This window comes from Octopus bimaculoides, chromosome 1 (assembly GCF_001194135.2).
Source record: "Octopus bimaculoides isolate UCB-OBI-ISO-001 chromosome 1, ASM119413v2, whole genome shotgun sequence".
NCBI classification, from domain to species: Eukaryota; Metazoa; Mollusca; class Cephalopoda; order Octopoda; family Octopodidae; genus Octopus; species Octopus bimaculoides.
Genome location: NC_068981.1, coordinates 1,575,028 through 1,575,405, shown reverse-complemented (window position 1 = coordinate 1,575,405; position 378 = coordinate 1,575,028).

Genomic DNA, 378 nt, shown 5'->3' with positions numbered 1-378 from the left:
AATCCCCTGGTACTCTAATCGCTGATATAAACAACAGCGTGCTATTTTAGGCTTCGGGTGCTTCGCTAGGTTTTGCTTTAATTGCCTTTTTTGTTTCTTCTTAGCTTTTGGTTTTTCTTTTTTTTTTTTTCAACTACATAAATGTATTGAATCGAATATATAAGGGGTAGGATACCGGGGGTAGAGAGGACTGAAGGGGAGAAAGAACGAGAGAGAAAGAAAGAAAGAAAGAAAGAAAGAGGGAAGGAAGGACAGCAACTAGGAAAATAATAAAACGGGAGAAATTTAGACATATTGACTCAATATTGTTTGTGTGTATGTATGCTTGTATGGATATGGATATATACGTACATACATATATGCATATATATATATATA